At 35.6% G+C, this 7,780-nt stretch overlaps 1 long non-coding RNA gene and 1 pseudogene across 1 annotated transcript; both read left to right on the top strand.

The window, feature by feature from the left end:
• Nucleotides 1-263: 263 nt before the first annotated feature.
• LOC115832917 lies at nt 264-521 on the top strand (annotated as a pseudogene).
• A 5,929-nt stretch (nt 522-6,450) lies between these two features.
• On the top strand, nt 6,451-7,378 carry LOC105738870. The gene is made up of 2 exons (XR_001114722.1): nt 6,451-6,731; nt 7,246-7,378. It is a non-coding gene; the product is annotated as an uncharacterized LOC105738870 (long non-coding RNA).
• Nucleotides 7,379-7,780: the final 402 nt, after the last annotated feature.

Below are 7,780 nucleotides of genomic sequence, written 5' to 3'. Positions count from 1 at the left end.
ATACCTATTATGTAGAGGGTACAAAAGAAACATGTGATGTGACTTACTGCCTTTAGGTAACAGACCATCTGAGTAAGGCTTGAATATACTTAGTAAGGTAGTACATAAAAGAAGTACTAAATTCAACGTTTTTACTGATAGATTATGTAATACAAACAAGTAATACACATTCCATAGACCCAAAGGATTAAGATAATGACCAAGGAAGCCTCTCTTTGCAGTACAGTATGAGAGCAGAGTAAAAGTCAGCGATAGAGGGGCTCATGGCAGGGCAAGTGTTTAGAAAGTTACTTCCACTCTTTGACCAAGTATTGGTTGAAAGGTGTGCCGCCAAAACTGTAACCAAAGGAGCCATTATGCTTCCAGAAAAATCTCAAGGAAAAGTATTGGCAGCCACAGTAGTAACTGTTGGATCGGACTCTAAAGGAAAGGGTGGAGAGATTCAACCAGTTTGTGCGAACGTTAGAGAAAATGTTCTTCTTCTAGAATATGGAGGCACCAAAGTAGATGACAAGGATTAGTTCTCATTTAGAGATGGTGACATTCTTGGGAAGTATGTAGACTGGAATAAATCCTGTTGAAATGGCATCGACACGAAGCTTCCCATTCCACTGAAGTTCTGAAATCTTTCATCATGTAAATAACTTATATATCTATCTTTTACACTAAGCTAATGATAAATAATGACAAAAATAATAATGACTAAGTTATTAGAATCAAATAGAGATTAAAAGGAGCCAGATGAAATGAGCAAGGATGGAGTATACTTGATTGAATTATTTTTTCATAGTTATGTTTGCATCTATTATATGTCATGCTATTGCAATGAACATTAAAAAAGTAGTGCTTGGAGTAAGATTAATAGTAACTATTGTAAATTTATCATTTGAACCTCTCCATGCTTATGGATTTTATTATTTTAAAAAGTACCATTTTCACATAGGAATAATATAAAACATAATTTAAAAGTTGAAATATTTACAAGTCAACCTCAGGTGTCATTACAAAGTTTCAAGCTAAATATTAAAATCATGTATTTAGTTTTAAGAACCAGTTTTTTTCACTCTTGTTAGTTTATCTAATATTCCTTTTTGTAATTTACTTTCTATATTTGGTCTTATATGTTTTCAATGTTATATATTACTTAAAAATAAACTTAAAGTAGGAAGCCACATTAAGAACAAAATAAAAGGACCATGAAAATGGTTGCAATTGATATCTAGAAATAGGATGATGTGTAAAGTGGGTTGCATCAAAGCTATACTTACATTTACCACAGGGTGACACCCTAGCATCATGAGTGAAAATAAAACTCTAATACATACAGAAGCATAATCACAATATGATGAAAACTAGCTCAAATTACTACAGGTTCTTTCTTTCAAGGAAATCATCATGAGAAACCAGTGTTTAAGCATTATGTTTAGTATTTTATAAGTTTAATTTTCCCTGACTCTAGTTACCTCTAGATTTTAGATAATTCTAAAAAATTATCTTAAATAATTCTAAATAATTATCCAGAATGATTCTATATAATTATCTAGATAAAACTAGATAATTCTAACATCTAATTGTACTTCTTCTCTTGGCATCTGCCCTTTCCTCCTAGTCATATCTTCCTTTAGTTAAAGAGAAAAATGAATCCTACCTAATCCTCAAGCCAGTTATATATCAGCTCACTCAGTTCTTGAAAAATAATCCTTGATTTGTAGAATCCACTTTCTAATTACTCTCCAATCAACAGGAGTTTTGTCTCCAATGCCATCTTTCTATTGAAACTAGCTTTCAAAGTTTCAATGAGCTCAATGAGTATCAAAATGAGCTTGCATTTGACACTAACTGCTGTTCATCCTACTCCTTTGGAAACGCTCTTCTAGTAAGGTTTGATGGCATTAGCCTCTTCTAAATTTGTTGTTATCTGTTAGGTTGTTGCTATTCTATTTTATTAGTTCTTCTTCTTAGCCTCTTCCTTATATGGTTGCATTCTCCAGAATTTTGCCACCAAAAGATCTGTCAGCCAGTCAGTTTTCTGTACAGGAGCCCAGAGACTATTTTCTCAATCCTTTTCTTTGAGTTTAAGAAACACAATCCAGCCAGTATTGATTTCATAAGGTGGTGGGCTTTGGGGCATGCACATCTTTTTGTTGAGTTTCCATCCAAGGTTTAAGGTTTTAGTTCCTGATACTGAGAACACCCAAGGCAGATGGCAGGCGGCTTCCCCTCTGAATCCTTTTCAGGCTCATCCTTCTGTCTTTTCAACTTATCCACTGCCACCACTTGTCTCTTCTTGCATTTGATTCTGACGAGTGGTTCTACTGGTGGGCTCTACTGTTGGGTAGGGAGAAGAAAGCGGTCTTGGATCCTGCATGTGAAGGCAGAGAGGGAAATAACTCCAAGTGATGTATTTTGTTAGGTCAGATTCTTCAGAAGCCAATCCTTAAATGGGACTGTTTTTAAAAATATTTATTGAGAGCTCTCCCAGAGAGGGGATGTAGGAAGCAGGATAGATAAGGAATAAAGCTAAGCAAAATGTAGTCTCATGTGCAGACTAGCTTAGTCTAACTCCACAGAGAAAAGTCTGGAACACCTATTGCTCCACAGAGTTAGTCTCACTTGAGGCAAGGAGGCCAGACTTTTACACCTTCATGTCAGAGAGCCACTGCTAAGGGTAGTTACCTGGAGAATGGGGTAGCTGTGAGTTGCTAGTAGCCAATACTCACAGCAAGTCGATGGCCACTGGCCAGTAAAGGGGATGAGGGCAGGGATCCCATAATTTCCCTACCTATTGTCTTCAGATGGAGGATCTGAAAGCAAATCACACTTTTTCACTGCAAAGGTTAATCCTTGCTAATATCCTAGATGTAGACACATTCTGTCTTTGTCCTAGTGTTTAGTCACTTTTAAAAACTCCGTTTACATATGGACAACAAAAAGTAGAAACTTTACTGTGGAGAAACCCGGCAGATACCATCTTAAATAAGTAATCAAGTTCACATCATCAGTAAGTACCAAGACGCAGTGATATCAGGCACCCCCAATGTGATCCAACGAGACGGGCTCTTCACCTCTGTGGTACTCTTTCCAAAATCCACAACTGCAGTTTAGTTATAAAAAAAATCAGACAAACACGAATTGAGGGACATTCTATAAAATAGCTGACCAGTACTCTTCTTAGATATACAGGTCATAAAAGACAAGGAAAGACTGTGATACTCTCACAGATTAGAGGAAACTAAGAAGTTATAAATAATGCAAGGTGGGATCTTACATGGAATCCTGAAACAGTAAATGAACACTAGTGGAAAAAAGGGAAATTTAAATAAAATTTATAGTGTAGTTAAGAGTATTCTACCACTGCTAACTTCTTCATTTTGATAGTTGTACCACGGTTATGTAAGATGCAAACATAAAAGGAAGGTAAGTGAAAGGTATACAGGCACTCTCTGTTATTTTGGCAACCACTCTGAAATCTAAAATCATCCAAAACTTAAAATACATTTTTCTTTTGAAAATCCTTATTCTGTTTACTTATAAATGAGGGACTGGGTTTGTGATGAAGAAGAATCCATTCTGCCATATTACAAGTGCATATAGTTGACAAAATAATATTCCTGTTGAACAGCGAAAAATCAACAACATAAAGGAATATTATGTCAAGCATAATTTTATGCTACATATTCACTGAGAAGATACATGACAAATGGTTGTAGTACGGCAAATAGAAAAGATCTACTTTGTTTTCCAATCACTTACTATAGTAATTGCCTTAGAATGAGAACAACATATTACCAAGTCACTTTAGAATTTGCTGAAAGAAGATGTTTGGGCAAGAAGAAAGCACTTATTCTATACTTTATTCTCCATTTCCCCTAGGTGATTGGGAAGACCAGGATGCGTGATGGCAAGGTGAGATCCTGGTTATCTCTTTTTCTTCTAGCATTTGTTTCCCTAAGTGGAATACGAGATTTACTGAATTTTTTTGTTGAATGATATGAAATAGAGGACAGATGTTCATGACTGGAGGGCTTATTGAGAATTATGTTAAGCTGTAAGTAATAGAATTCTTGACTAACTGTAGCTTAAACAAATAGCAGTTTCATTTTTGTATATAATGGGAAGTCTGGAGGTAGACAGGCTCTTGTATTTCAGCTCCTCTGTCTTCCTTTGGGGGTGCTCCACCCATTGCAGGACACCCAGCAGCCCTGCCTCGCTTACTGAATACAGTTACGGAGCTCCAGTGCTGTGACAGTCAGATCAGCCAGCAAAAATTTCCGAAAAGCTCCCACTTGAGATCCACTGGGCACATTACTCCCCTGAACAAAATCAGGGTTCCATTAGCAAAGAAGAGGAGAAAGAGAACTTGGGCTAGCACTCCCTGCCAGAGAAGACAATGAAGTAGAAAATAAAGGGCAGAGTTATATTTATTTACTTTTACTCTCAGATCAGGGACTGACTTGCATTTGAAATTAGTTACTGAGTACATTGTGCAACGTGCAAAAGTAATGTAACATAATGTAATTCTGCCACCTGAAACTGCGACCGTGTTACACGTAGCAAAGAGGGAGTGAGGGAAAGGAAGGTAAGAGACATCGCTATCATCTGATAAACAAGCAAGAGTTGGAGAATAATTACCCACAGGGCAATTGATGGGATTGAACAAATTCATAGTGAAAGAAAATGTCACAGGAAAATGAGCTATGCAGGACATTTTATCAAAACTTTTTTCCAGAATTAATCAGACTGATGAAAGAAAACATTGTAATATGTATAGCTCCTCCATGAAAAAGGATTGTAAGCTGCTCCAATTCTGTTACTCTCCTATTAAAGGAAACTAAGGGTTATAGAGAAAAGAAAAACTCATTTTTAAGCTGAAATTAATACTTGATTGATTCTGTAATTCTACAATTTTTCCTTTTTTTTTCTTTTTTAGGAAGTCAATTCAGACAACCATGTTAGTTTTATTTATTGTTTAATTTACAGATTATGTGTGTGTCTGTGTATTGTTTTTTTCTTTTCTTTGAGAGACAGAGTCTTACTTTGTCACCCAGGCTGGAGTGTAGTGGTGCAGTGACAGCTCACTGCAGCCTTCATCTCCTGGACTCGAGTGATCCTCCTACTTCAGCCTCCCAAGTAACGGGGACTATAGGCACACACCACCACAACTGGCTAATTTTGTATTTTTTGTACAGACAGGGCTTTGCTATGTTGCCTAGGCTGGTCTTGAGCTCCTGGGGTCAAGTGATCCTCCTGCCTCTGGCTTCTGACACTATATTTTTACTCTTTTATGCACAGTGTTTCCAAGTCTATGGAATAATGATCATCAGGAGTTAATATATTCATATGTTAAATTTTCTTAATTTCTATAGTGGCATAATGGCATAGAATCATTATGGAAGTTTATAATGCTCCCTGTCATTTGCTAATTACTGATTATATTTATTTGCATTTTAATAAGAAGCCTGTAACCTAATTGACCTCATGTAAAGGAAGAAAGCTATTCCTGTTAGTCCTAGTGAAATTTGATCAGTGCTTCTTGAATGACAGTAAATGTGAACAGATAACATATACAGAGTGCAAAAACTTCTGAAAATAACTCATTCATGTAGATGACATAACTAGAGTTAAAGAATTAGGCACCCTTAGCATTGTAAGGTACTTTTAGAAATCTCCTTGGATTTAATTATTCTCTTTAGCAGTAATCTTTGTCTAATATACTGTAAATTTTACTAGTTTATCTTTATTATCTATCTTGTCCACTCTTTTTTGTTTTCTCTATTTACTGCTGTATCTGGAGTGCTGACAACTCTGGAATACACAGTAGGCACCCAATACATACAAGGGAGTAAATGAATGCATTAAAGCTGTCTGTATCTGCTGATCATCCACAATTTAGACTTCCTATACTACATTCCAAGTAAGCCTACATTTGAACATATCTGGTAATTTAAAAAATGTGTACACGTATGAAAATATTTTAACATATAGCACTGCAATAAAACTCTATTAAAATAGAAAAACATGAGTTGAACATCTTTCCATATTGTATAAGTAATTTCTTGGCCCCAATTTATTTCAAATGCATGTATTCCAAACAAACATACATATACTAAATCTATATATATTCTGAATATATACTTTCCAAATATGTATATAAATATTTCAAATATATATTTTCTAAATATATATATTCCATACATATGTTATATATATCAAATTATTACAATAAACAGGTTGGATTTAGTCTAAGAGCCAGTTTATAATTATACCTTAGAAATATACCTGGTGGTGCTTTATAGTGCCTTTAAAACATGATTTAAGGAGCAAAATCAGCTAACAGAAGAGCATAATTAAGGAGATCATAGATATATCTTTGAAAGAAATTAAATTCCTCGTACAAATAAGTGAAGGTAAAAAGCTCACAATTCCTTTTTTCTTTCATAGTTGAGGGCAAGCCGGGTACATGTCCTGAATTTATAGAATCTTTTGACTCAAAGCAACAGAGCCACAGTCAAGACTCAAGTCAAAAGAAATTTAGACCCCGTCTGGGCAAACAGGCCTCTAAGCAACAATCTAAGATATCCACCTATTGTTCTGGGGTTCCTTGTGTAAATGATTATGACTGCAGAGCTCTTAGGAAGTGCTGTGGTACCTTTAGATGTGGCCTGAGGTGCACACATCCTCTTATGATTGACCCTGTATTTTTCAATTCACCTCCACAATCCAAGGCATAAGTAAGTAACAGGCAACACGATCTCCTCATCAGTTCTCTGACTCTCTTAAAATACTTTTTGTATCTTCTGTCTTAGTATTCTTCCAACCCAACTTCATATTTTATATTCTATTATAACTATAGTATAGAATTTATAGTTAGAATGGTCTAGAATATAGTCCACTTTCTCTATGACATATAAAAGGGCATGCCATCTCAGAAGAAATTCTGCATATATGCCACCTGATTTCAATTATTTATTCATTCAATTAACATTTATTGGATGCCCACAATACATCACACAGTGAGAATGCAGGGATGGACATGACAGATGGAACCCCTATGGTTATGCAGTTGATAATATTAGCATACGGTATTTATCCTTCACTAAGCAACCAGATCGCTTCCTTTCTTTTATTCCCTTCTGCACCCCTTCCATCTCTAAGGAAAAGAAAGCATAAATCTCACATCACTTAAAAGTTAGGCATCAGTTTTTAAGCCTTGGTTGAATTACTTCTTCTCTGTTTTCCTCCCAGATATTGGATGGAGAAATGGATTCAGATGGAGGCATCACTGAGCTTATTCTTGACTCATCTCAGTCCAAACATTACTCTCTCAATCGTTGTTCTTAAAATCTGCATATTAAAAGCTCGCATCAACTGTTTTTGAGCTCTGTGTCTTATTCAGGGGTTTTAATTAATTTTGAGTTCTAAGGGTACTGGAAATAACTGGATTAGCAAAGCATATGGTCTTCTCTGCTGTCCAACTGGGATACCTGTGGACCAATGGGACATCCCCAAAGTTTCTTTAGAATATGAAATCTAAGGGATTCTGGAAAATATTCAGAAGACACGCATTTCAATTTAATCATTGAAATGGCCTGCAGATAATTCTGAAAGTCCACATGCCATACAGGTTCTTTGTTCCTGTTTTGTTTTGTATGTAATTGGTATTATTTTAATCCTTCGTTTGATATTGATCTAATCTTTTACTATTTGTTTTGGGGAAATATATGGAAGAAATCCATGCCAATGACATTTACTAATCTGCTTAAGTTAAAGCACAAAGTGG

This window comes from Nomascus leucogenys, chromosome 23, assembly GCF_006542625.1.
Source record: "Nomascus leucogenys isolate Asia chromosome 23, Asia_NLE_v1, whole genome shotgun sequence".
In the NCBI taxonomy this organism is placed as follows: Eukaryota; Metazoa; Chordata; class Mammalia; order Primates; family Hylobatidae; genus Nomascus; species Nomascus leucogenys.
Note: the sequence above shows the minus strand (reverse complement) of the source record. Positions and strands in the feature narration are given on the sequence as shown.